The 11,781-nt window shown below is 37.6% G+C and overlaps 1 long non-coding RNA gene across 1 annotated transcript; it reads left to right on the top strand.

The window, feature by feature from the left end:
• Positions 1-259: 259 nt before the first annotated feature.
• LOC115608401 lies at positions 260-8,019 on the top strand. The gene is made up of 3 exons (XR_003991530.1): positions 260-270; positions 4,874-4,876; positions 7,938-8,019. It is a non-coding gene; the product is annotated as an uncharacterized LOC115608401 (long non-coding RNA).
• The last annotated feature ends 3,762 nt before the right edge of the window (positions 8,020-11,781 follow it).

Below are 11,781 nucleotides of genomic sequence, written 5' to 3'. Positions count from 1 at the left end.
GGTGTGTGGGGTTTAGGGAGGTTTGGCAGTGAATGTGCTTATAGTCCATCTGCTCACAGCAATATCAACAATGCGCCAGGTTTCTAACTGTATTCTTTAGCAATGCTGCAGTGTTTATTGTTCAAGTAGATTGTTTTCCTACTACTTACTGCTGATTTGTAAGCTCTGTCTCTTTTTAGCACTGTTTTCATGAAAATGAAAGGAAACACAATAACTGACTCTAACAGCATAGCCTTTCCTTCCCTGTACCACAGTTTGGGGAAGGGCAGGGTAAAGCCCATTATTGTTGTCTACAGCTAATTCACTGAATAAGAGAAGGTTCTACATCTAGATTTGAATATGTAAATAATCCACTTAGCAAGAGAAACACATATCTCCCCACCATGTATTTAATTTCCACTTGCTGTGCTCTCCCCCATGCTGCTTTGCATCTCTATAAGTCTTCAATTATTATCGTTGAATCAGTCACACAGTGTACACCCTGTCACATGGATATGCATCAGTCACACAAATACTCTCATGCCTATAGACTGTTTCTTTGGTTATGACAGATATATTACTGTTTTTCCTTAATAATACACCTTGCTCTTGATCACTCTTTGTGATCCAGTCCCTACATTCGACTCTTTGCAACAGGGTCTGCTGATGTTAACATGAAGAACTAATGTAGTCTTTTTTTTTTTTTTCTGAGCTGACAACCACTGAAGGCTTAAAGAAACTGTACTATATATGTCAATTGCTGCAAATAGCTAACAGACACTGATTTAAAGAACAAAATAATATGAGCCCTAAAATACTCTGTGCACAGGGGTTTGTGAGATAAGTGTTCTGATGAGTATGGGTCTGTTTCTAAGGCACAGAATCACCATCTGAATCTTTCCATTGATTTTGCTAGATTTTACATCACACTGGACCATAATCCCATACCTAGCAGAGCAGTAGCTGCCTTCTCTCAGACACATGCATTTTATGCAAGCTGTACTTGCTTAAGCAAAAACATATATCTGTTTGGAGAGATAAAAACAATTTCCTTCTGATGTCCCAGAGGTTTATGCTGCTCCAAACCTAGCTAGCCTCATTATCTCATTGCTGGCGCTGGCATGACTCGTACATGTTATATCAAGTAACCAGCCAAACTCTTACATAATAGCCAAGCTCTGAAGCTTTCTCCATATGTTCATCCCAGCACACATCAGCATCCAATTCATTCTGCATGTCATCTCAACACGATTATTTTACACCAGAAGCCATCAGCATCTCTCCATTGTGACACAGTACATTTTAGAAGAAAACTTTCTTTTAAAAGAAAGACCGAAAGCTCAGGCAAAGAGGCACTTCCACACTATTTCACTTGCCATGACTCTCACTCAGCAGTGTGGCACAGTCACCTTCACTTTCTGAGAGACCAATGCACTAACAAAACAGAGGACCTTATTTCTGATCTTCATCAGTGTACTTCTACCCCCAGCCTCCAAAGTGTTTTGGGAACAGGTATTTAGTACCAACTGTTCATTGTTACCAAGAGATAACAGCCCATTGCAGCATCCACTCCTGTATTGAAAAGAACAGGACTGTAAGTGACAAGCATCCCCTCCTCTTTGCTGCGCAAAATGGGCACTGAGGAGATCCAAGACATTTCCATCTTCTCATGTATCTATAGTGATATCACCTTGGACCGTACACACAGATCAAAGAAACAGATGGACCTGACCCTGTGCCTGCTGAAGTCTGCATAGGGCCCTCAGAGTTTGGCCTGCCTGTTAAGGCATACGCAGTAGGGGAAGGCATTATACTCATGTAATCGTGAAGCGAACAGGATAAACATGCACATCATTCATCTGTGAGCAGTGCGAGACCTGTATGAACAGAGAGAACATTACTAGAAATAGACTATTTTAAAGCACAGAAGATAGACTGGGTATAAAAACGGAGGAGGGAAAAAAAGTGGGGTGGGGAGGTATCATGCAAAATGTGTTGGACAAAAGACCCATAGTATTGCTAAAGTGGCCTGTAGGACAAACAGGGCATTAAGGCTATGGCAATGACAGCAAGCAGGACTGAATAAGAACAACCTGTAAGTCACTAAAAGTAAAGCATAAAGCAGGTATGGCTTACCTGTTAAAATAATGATAAATAGGATCTTAAATTTCCCCTTTGTCCCAAACCGTATTAGACAGGACAATATAGCAGGCAAGATGCAGGCTGAAGCCCAGGGACTGCTTACCAATGCACACAATAGCAAAGGGCAGGAGAAAAGGGACCATCACATTCAATTGAAAGGGTAAGAAGAATTTAGAAAGATGGAATGTAATTACTTAAACTGGAGTCTTGCCAGGATACTAGAGATATCAACCTTGCTGTAAAGACCTTTAAGAGGTAAAACATCAGGTACAAAAGACAACTGGGAAGATTATATATCGAAGTTCTGAGAGCACAAAAAGAAAATGCAATGCAGAGGAAGAAAGCAAAGCTACACAAGAGGTTAAGCTAAATAACAAGAAATTTTCAAGTGAATTAAGAACATAAGGTCAGTGAAGGAGACAGTATGACAATCCTCTAAGAGGTAGGAACTATAATTTATTCACAAGAAGGGGAGAAAGGCAGTAATTCAAACTGTGCTGGAGCCAAGAATCCAAATGTAAAGTTCAAAAATGACACATTCTGTCAAAGGAGTTTGAAAGAAACATACTACAGCAGGTCAAAACATTAAAATGTAGGAAATTACTTGGGAAAAAAAACCACTAGATCATCATTGTTTTTAACCAAAACCTTAGTTAGTTAGGCAGATGTGAAGCAAGTGATGATGGCGATGAAACTATAAATAAAGTTGTAAATTCCTAGCTGTGGAAAAAAGAGAAAAATCCAAAATAAACAATGCACAAATTAAGTATTGCAATGGAGAACAGGGGTCAAAAGGAAGCATTTTCACTATTAAAAGACTAAATATACTAAAAGAAGATAACAAAGTGCCAGATCTCTGGTCTTGAGAATGAGGTAAAATTAAGCTTTCCACTAACTACTGCTGTGTTGGTTGTATTAATAGTGAAGAGATATATGCAATGACATAACATTTAAAATAATAATAACTAGGGAAAGTCAGGAAGGTGAAGTGGCCTGAAAATTCAGTCATAATATCTTTCTGGTATACACAAAAAGAAATCTGGAAGGGACCAAAAATCCTGTATGGAGATTTCCTACATAGGAGACTTCAGACAATCTGGTAAAACAAACAAAAAAAAAAGTTCAATTCTCAGTGAGGGAGACACAGAAAAGGAACCAGCCAGGATCATACCAATGTAGGGAACTGTCCCATCTGCAAAAAAACCTTCATCCACCTTTCCTATATTTTTGAGAAATAAGACATATAAAGAAAACGTGTATTTGTGCCTATGTATCGGAAACAATTCTGGAAGAGACTCTTTTAGACAAACCAAGTGGCATAATGATTCTATGAGTGCTTCTCCACTAAATAACCCTTTTGCTTATCGTCTAAGGAAAATTCAAGTGTCTTTCAAGCAACAGAAATCAAAATAATAATAAAAAAAAAAAAATTTCCTTTTTTCCAGCTAGCTGTATATTTACAGCTCAGAAAGATACTGTTATTGTAGACCTTAGAGTATACATCCACAGAGACCCACCCACAGAGACTCACCCATACAAGAACCTACCATCTTCCTGATTTAGAAGCCAACTGATTTTGCAGAGGATAAAATAAATAAGGACTTAGATATACAGATGGTGAATCGTTTAATTAGTTTAAGCTTTGCATTGCGGCAGCTAAGGCAAATTCTGATCAATATAGTGAACATTCAGCTTTCTAAACATAAAGCACATTTCATACAAAGCTGAACATTTTTCTCCTTGTCACACAGAATTATCTTAATTATTGTTTCAAGGAACAGCTTTACATAGAATCATCTAGTAGTCCAAAATGCTGCTCAGAAACTCATCACTGGAATAATTTATGATTTTTTTCTTCCCAACATCTTGGGCTTGTTTGATATGCTTGCCATTTCTCGCTGACAGAGAGGTCGATTAAATCACATTTATATTGTAAACGTATGCATTGCTTTTTACCCTAGGTAGTGGATGAAGAGATACAGAGCCCCATGGGAAAAGCAAGCCAATCCACTTTCATATTGCAAATTTCTGCTGTTCAGAAGAAATGAATGGTTGCCAGGGAGAGCTGGGAATTACTCGAGGATGCAAAATGTTATTTCAGAATCCTTTTGATAGAGGTTTTTCTCTCCCCCACCTCACCATTTTCACATCTTCCGCTAATGCAGCTCACATCAGTTTCTATGAAAACACTGAAGGAATGCACTTCACCAGCATTCTTCAGAGGATCTGTATAAATCAGGCTTTTACTCTGCCTGCATAAAGCAGGCCATTTCTTTACTTTCAAAGGGAGAGGGGAAAAGGGATTTGTAACATTTTCCAAAGCATTGTGTATCCCAAAGATCATTTGAGATGCGGAAGGTCACCACATGTTTTTGAACTAAAAGAAAGTGTTAAAAATGGGGAGGGTAAAGGTCATTGCTCAGGGCCATGGAAAAATGAGGCTGCAGTATCATTAACCTAACAGAACTAATTAGGAAACATTCAGCTTTTATAAATTATGCAAAGCATCAATTTACACTTTTTCAGATTTCTACCATAACAGAGACAATTAGGAAACATTCACAGCAACAGTGCAACCTAATACAGCAACCCTTTATTATCAGGATACCTTCACACTAATACCTTCATACCTACAATAGTGACAAACAAATATTATTACCTGAAAAACCTTTATGGAAACTGTTTCATCTGTGACCTAAGACCAAAAAGATCATGTTGGTATTCCCTCTTCACTTAATGTAGTATCAAAAAGTCAGTCAGTCAACCAACTAGGTAAATAACTGACTCTATACAACTCTAACGGCTTCTCACTACTTTAATTATGGCAGAAAAATAGTTTATCTGATTTAACCTTAAGAATATATACCTTTCCATTCAGGGATTGTGTAAACACAGGGTCAAAACCTACAGTGAAGTCCATTGCTACTTAGTACCCCTGAAAAACTGGAGAACTTGGACATGTTAGTGTTAATTTTATCAGCATAAATGGTTCTGAAATATCAGCTTGGTTCTCTGCTTAATTTTTAAAGGGCTTACACTGAGAAAGTGTTAAAAAAAGGATGCTCTAACAAAAAAAAATAAAATCATAATTCAGGAACACTCAGCAAAGGATGATCTTTACAGCATACAAAATACCCAAGTTATTTAGCTCTACACACTCCGTATCTGTTTTTGAAACATAGTTTGTAAAGCTAACCAGATCCTTTTCCTCCTGCCTGAGAAAGAGAGAGAGAGAAGAATATATAAAACATGGTGAAAAAGAACGGGGTCTGAAATCAAACTGAGGGAGGGAGTGGGAATTAGGTAAGAGGAAAGGGGGAGGTAAGGATAAAAGTTCATGAAAGTCAAAAGGTATCAAAATTCAACTACCTCTAGTATTTCAGGGGGTTAAGGAGATAAGCAAATACACTCCTGCCTTCAGATCTTCCATTTGTAATGCTTTAAAGAATGAGTTACAGTGACATTCAAAGCCCACTGAAGTCAGTGGAAAGATTCCCTCCACTGATCTTTAGATGTTCTGTAGGAAATACATCCCGATTTGGCTACAAGATTTTTGATGGCAATGCATAGCATTTTACATATAATCATGAAGATTCAGCTTGTGAGCTGTGTGAGATAAAGACCAAGAATGAATTCTGGTATGCTACAGCTTGCAGGAAAAGTGCAGAACATAACTCAGGAAAGAAATTTTTTGTATATCATCCATCATTTTTCCTCCCATGAAATGCACAGTCAAAAATATACACCACATGCCTGACAACAACAAAAAAAATGGCTGATCTATGCAAGTTCCTGATGTTTTTCCTCTTCACCAAAAATAAAGTGTTCACTAAAATCTTTGCAAAATTCTGCTATTGACATAACTCCAATATGTATGCAACTCTTATGAAAAGTCACTCTTGGAACTTCTTCATGTTATCACTCTATCAAGCGCCTGCCATGAATCAGAATAAAATATACATGACTTTTCTCCATCACCGATGTTTATCTAGATATAGCAAAGGTCTAACATTCCCTTGTTACAGTCTCTAAGCAGAGGATTAGCCCCTTAATCAGGTACACTGCATTCCCTGATACATGAGGTAATTTGCCAAAGTGATGTGTATAAAAACCAGCCAGCACTGAATGATATACAAGAAATTTGCAACCTGAATACTAGCATTTTCTTTACTAGAAGTATTAACTTTCTAATACTTATTTTGTTTCGTGTTTATTGTCTTATATTTATTTATACCAAATGCTCATGGCGTATGAACCTCTTGTTGTTCACACATTATAGATTAGTTTATGCTTTTACATGCTTTAGTGCTTTTAACATCAATGGCAAGAAAGCAATTGATGTAATAATTACAAATTATTACAGAGAAACCACAAACAAAATCTTCAATAGTATAATTCATTGCAGTCAGACACTTTCAATGAAAGTTAGCACAGATAGCAGGAAACACCACGAAATCGCGGGACATGGATTTTATTTCTGGTTCTGCTAATCACCTGCTACGTAACCATGGGAAAATCGTGATGGCTAATTCCGTTTCAGCTTTTCTTCATTTCTTCTTAGGTGCATTAAGCAATGATTATTCATTTTGCTGGGGGTTAGCAGGTATTGCTATAATCCAGATAACAACACAAAAGATAACATAGGCTCTTCAAAACTAAACTAAGTTTCATGACATTATTTCTATATTTTGTTTACCTGATTACCAGAACTGCAGGTGTTACCGTCAGTTATTGCGTGGAAAGACATGAAAACATTGCACAGTATGACAGATATAGTGGACATTAGGATTTATAGCAATGGAGCTCTGATACAAGTCACCCACGTTTACTGCAACTATGGTTTAAAAGACAGTCAAAATAGTGAGACAAAACAGAGAATTCAAATCCAAAAGAAGCCATGAGAAATATTTCATTACATCCATTCTCCATTCACATCAAAAAGACTTCTTCCACAGTTGGTCCTGAGAGTTAGTGGATGACAGAAAGAAATGTTGCTCCATTTCACAAACAGCTGCCAGAGTTGCTGAGCAGACTTACAGAGCTTCATTACATTGCAGCTATCACAAAGGCTGAATACACAAGCTTATCCATCTTTCAGATGTACTCTTCCATAAATTGCAAGGAGGCAAAAACCAAAATAATGTTGCAGCTTTACAGACATAACACCTTGAAAGCTGAGCTCCAATAGCCCTATTTGTAGCTGCAGCCACTCAGCAGAGACCTACCTCTGTGTTTGTCATCTGCTCTAGCCATCTCAGACTGCCCAAGGGCACTGCTGTGGCCAATAGCAAAAAGGCTTCATGTGAATTAATCTAATCTCTCACTACACCTCAATCCCATAAATGTTTTAGTCCTCACAGAATGACCACTGTCATTTTTGTTTGTTCTACTCTTGCATTTCATATTCCTTTAAGAGCAACTGGTTGATGTAGTTCTCCTTGAACAGGTACTTTTTTAATTCTAATAACCTACTATTGTCCCAGGCCAGCAGACACACAATCCAACCCTGCCATCCCATAGATGTTCAGTAATAGAGCAACTCCCTCACCAACTGTGTTCTGATTTCAGTTGGGATAGAGTTAATTTCCTTCTTAGTAGCTGGAACAGTGCTATGCTTTGGCTTTAGTCTAAGAACAATGTTGCTAACACACGGATGTAGTGCTTACCCTAAGTCAATGACTCTTCAGTTTTGCATGCTCTGCCAGTGAGGAGGAGCACAAGAAGCTGGGAGGAAGCACAGCCAGGACAGCCGAAGGGGTATTCCATACCACAGCCTGTCATGCCCAGTATACAAACCAGGAGGAGTTGTCTGGGAGCTGCTTGGGTGGGGCTGAGTATCAGTCAGCATGTGGTGAGCAATTGTACTGTGCATCACTTGTATTTCTTGGGGTTTAATCCACTCTATTTCCTATTATTCTTATATTTTGCTTAATTTCCATTATTAAACTGTTCTTATCTCAATCCACAGGTTTTACCTTTTCCCAGTTGTCTTCCCCATCCCACCAGGGGAGAGGGAGTTAGCAGGCAGCTGAGTGGTACTTACTGCCAGTTGGGATTTAACCACAACAAATTGCTTCATAATATCTAGAAGAACTCTGAAGTTGTACAGATGCCTTTCTCAAATCTTCCAGCAAGATCAGTGGTCTAGAAATTATCTTCACTAAATTCTATGTGAGTTCCGTGGCCAGGACCTGGGTCTCCTGAATCTAAACCTAATCATAGACATCCTGACCAATTTTGTGGAGAAAAACAAACAAAAAAAAAACAACAATGCAAATTCAACAAGCTTTTTTCAACCTTAGAAACATTAAGGCTCAAAATAGTCTTAGATTAACCCCCCTCATTTAGAAGTCCGTCTAGCAATCCTTTTTTTCTTGAAGAATTCCCAATATAAGCACAACTATATGAATGAGAAACATTTGTTCACGTAAATAAAAGCTGCCTCCCTCATTAGTACAAATTTACCTGTCCTTTGTTTTTAGCTCCTGGGTGAGAGGAACAGATATAAGTTGTATTCATTACAGTCCTCATTATGACTCTTGCTTCAAAAGCAAGATACCCTAATTGTAAGACAGATGAAAAAGACAGCGGCATCCTGTAGTATTGTGACCTTTCCAACATTTCATATTTTGACTCGCTGCTTGTTGCACAGTGCTTGTTGCACACTGCAGGGAAGAACAGAATAGTCATGCATGACTAGCTAGGAGGAAAGTTAACCCATTACTGTAAACCCATGTAATCTCATTAAAAGTCTTAGTTAGGTCCTGTCTCAACTCCTGCTAAACTGCCAGGGTTTACACTGCTTTTATGTTAATAGTGGCAATAAGTATTTTTATGAAGATAGTAATATCTCTGAGATCTCATTAACAGATCAAGCTTCTTTTGTGAAAAAGTAATGATGGATTACTATTCTAGGCAACACTTCGCAACAACTGACAAATCATGTTTAATTCCTTGGATATTCATTATCATTACACTAATCTGTTTGGCATTAAGGAAAGAATAATATGCAAGACTGTCTTCTTTCTCTTGCAGTTTTGTACAAGTCTCGAATAGCTTTTGAGATCTTTTTATCAGAGATCTCTAGATACTTTCATATCGCATACAATACTATAAGCTTATAGCATCACTAATGTCTCAGCACTGTTACAACTTGACTTGAAAACTATGGCATAAAGTCCAGCAGATAAGACCTGAGCATTCTGTGTCTTCCTACAGAACTCACACATGGTAGCAACATTACTTCTCATTGGCTCTAGAAACTGAGCCAAAATTCCCTGGTGAGCATAACTGTTTGCAAAAGTAGAGAAAAGAACATAAAAGGCATAAGTAATTGACAGTTCACACCAGGAAGGATGTGAAAGGCAGACTGATGTAGAACTTAAGACACAAGTTATGGCAAACATAGTTATAACAGTGATCAGAGATACACATTAAGAAGGTACATTTCTTTAAATAAAACCACAATTTCTTTTAGAAGTACAAACAAAGAATTATGAGAAAAAGGATTTCAGATCAAAGATATATACACACACATCTGCTTCCCCTAAAGACTGACCAAACCATGGAAGCAATCTGAGAAGGGTAAACCTCCCCAGCCAGACATGGCCATGGGCCAAGAACAGGAGGAAGGTGAGTAAAGAAATAATGAGAACAGTCTCAAGGGGACAGTACAGACTAGAATATAGGGGAAAAAAGCAGAGTAGAGAAGAAATTAGGAGTCAGATATTTAAGAATCTAAAAAGTAACAAATAGAGCTGAATTTTATGGAAAAACAAACAGTCAATGGAGGGCTGAAGGAATGAGCAGGAGATGGTTACAGCAACACAGAAGTCACTCCAATGAACAGAAAGGGAAGCAGAGCTGCAGAAAAGCAACTGAATTTGAGATGTTGAATTTGAGATATTGGTGGTCCAAAAGGAAATATTCAATATATAGTTTAAACACAAAACAAAGTGTGGCTGGAGGGTCAAGGTATATATAAAAGCAGAGAATATCGAAGTTACAATAGTACCTTTGCAAGAATACATGTAACAGTGCATATATCCACATGGGAAAACTGATGGAACTGTGTCCATCAAACCAAATAAGCCTTTACAAAAAAAACCACCAAACCACCAATGGGCAACAACCTGCTATCTTGGCTTCTTAAACTCTGACAAAGCTACTTCTTTATAATTGCTCTTTGCCTAACTACTATTCAGTATGTAAATAACTCCAGTCATAGGGAATTAATAATTCATAAGCACTGAAGTTAAAATTAATTCTCCCATGTCTGATTTTCTTCTTAAAAAAAAATACATAATACACAGTAGAAATGAAAATGGCCCAAGCTGTTTTACACTGGTTAAATGTATTCATGTTTTCTATAGTGCACTCTCTCTTTGTATGAAAACTAATTCTTATTAATATTCTTATTTAATAAGATTAGTAAAAATTAAACTCTGCCATTAAAAAAATCCAGAAACATGTTTTCTTTTGTTTACAGGTAATTAGGTAATTTTAAAACAGCACACAGAGAAATAAATTAATTAAATGAGAAGGGGGGAGTATAGAGAGGAACTGATTAGTACTGCATGAGTAACTATTAAAATGCACATTGTGTTTCTTCATATATTTCAGTTAAACAGTATGTAAAGTAGAGAGAATTCTAATGTTCAGAGTTTTGCAATGCATTAACTAGCTTTCCTGTGAAGCAAACAACTTAAATCTTGTTCTACAAATGAGGAAATGGACAGATTCTAAGATTTTCCCAGAGACATTTTAGGTAAGTTTATAAAACACAAGGTATTGAGTCAGTGCTATAACTAAGGCTGGAATTCAGAAACTCCCAGTACTGAAGCAAGATGCCGCATAGCATCTGCAATTATCTAAGGGACGAGTTCTCATATGGCACATTTTGTTTCTCTAAAAAGCCTTTGATACATGACCAGCCTTGGAGTATGCGACTTACTGATGCTTACCATGTAGCAAATTAAGTATATATGTAACTGTTGAGGGCTTAATACTGGTTTCACCTAAATCACTGAAGTAGGATTCAACACAAGACTTTGTTCTTACCCACAGATTACAAAGGAAGCATCCAAATTAAATCAGCTACTCCAACACATTCTAAGGAATAACCCCACCGAGGACAGCAGGCCAAATTGAGAACAGCAACTGCAAGCGTAAAACACATCGCAGTAAGGATTTCACCAATTCATGAAACACGTGGACAAATCACTGAGCTGAAAGAGTGGACAAAACACACTTTTATGACATTCTGAGATAAAGGACTAAAATTATTCACTAGTAACAGACCAGCTATTTACATACTCATGAGCAGGCAGGATTAATTAAGATTGCATGAAGACTAGATTCCTTCAACTCTTAAAACTCCAATTCGGAAAAGCGCTTAACCATGTGCTTAACCATAAGCGCACACCTTTGCCAATTTTTTTCATGAAAAAGTTACATGTACACTTAAAGGTGATATAGGTTTGAATATGTTGGTATTCAAACAGGGTGAGCAGTCTGGCCCTGTTCTCTCTGTTTCAGGTTTGTTTAACGCTGCAGCTGAGAGGGGAAGAGCCTGCCCTGTGCTGGGGTGGCAGTGCAGTTGGGTCCAGACCCTTCTAATTTCTCACCTTTTTTTTAGTCTTGCTAAACTGTGCCTGAATG

The sequence above is a fragment of the Strigops habroptila genome, chromosome 5 (genome assembly GCF_004027225.2).
Source record: "Strigops habroptila isolate Jane chromosome 5, bStrHab1.2.pri, whole genome shotgun sequence".
Lineage (NCBI taxonomy): Eukaryota > Metazoa > Chordata > Aves > Psittaciformes > Psittacidae > Strigops > Strigops habroptila.
Note: the sequence above shows the minus strand (reverse complement) of the source record. Positions and strands in the feature narration are given on the sequence as shown.